Here is a 1,137-nt window from a genome sequence, read left to right on the forward strand (position 1 = left end):
CCACTTTAAACATAGTAAATGTCCCTCAGTAGTCATGTAGGAAGTGTTTCTCACATCTCTGTAGGCTGACAAGTGTAAAGTAAAATTATTAATATAAAAGATTCAATACTGTACACAGGCTGTATAAACAATCTTTCCAGTTAACATAAGTTATGTTACAATTTACAGTTTCTAATTTAATGTGTTTTATAATTTTGCAGTTTGAAACTATTATGTTATATATATATATGTTGCCAGTCAGCAGTTTAAAAGTCACCTCAAATCATGTCAGATTCTTAATTCAGTGCATGCTTATACTAACTTAAAATGAGAGATTATCTGTTCACTTAGCTAACATTCATAATTTTATGTCTGCAACAAATTAGAGAAATCTTACACAGAAGGGTGCTCATAGAGAATGCTAAAACCAAAGCTCTTTTTCTCAAATTAAAAATGAAGCAATTGAGAAATTCGCCTACATTTATTGCTTTCTTCTTTTGCACGTGATCCACCTCTCCGACAAATTGCACTGAAAACACACTCTCCACCCTGACGGGAGGAAAAAGCACGTCTGGCTGTAACTTTTATTGCACTGAATTTAAAGTCCTTTTTTTGATTACATTATCTCTGATCATTTAGTACTGCAAACAGTGTGTCTCCTTATTGCCAATATTGATGTTTGGCTGATATATTGGTTCATCACTCACCGTACCCTAAAGGAAATCATAGACATAAGAAGCCCAACTAGCTTTCATCTGCTTTTATTCACTAGGATTCAGATTGCTGTCCTCCTGTTAACCAGAGACAACTGGCAGGGCAACAGCGACACAAACAGCCAAACGGAGAGAAAGAAAAATCAGTCAAAAACTGGAAGCACTGTTGCTGAATATATGGAGTTTTGTATTCTTGTACCTTGAAAATCAACACTTCTTAATATTAATTTCCATTGCAAAGTTTTAATTTTAAAATAGTATTCATTCTTATTTTCACTGAGCAATATTCATATAGACTGATATTTAGTCCCTGTGAGCTGTCCACACACTGAGAGCCGGATATGTGAGGCGATGTTGGTGTGTGTTTATACCTGAAATCTGACCTGAGCTGCCATCCTACTTATTGCAGTGTCTCTAAATATGCACCAGCAGAGCCACACTTCCT

This window comes from Diplotaxodon limnothrissa, linkage group LG16, assembly GCF_057381915.1.
Source record: "Diplotaxodon limnothrissa isolate DT_005_m linkage group LG16, D_limnothrissa_male_GT1.1, whole genome shotgun sequence".
In the NCBI taxonomy this organism is placed as follows: Eukaryota; Metazoa; Chordata; class Actinopteri; order Cichliformes; family Cichlidae; genus Diplotaxodon; species Diplotaxodon limnothrissa.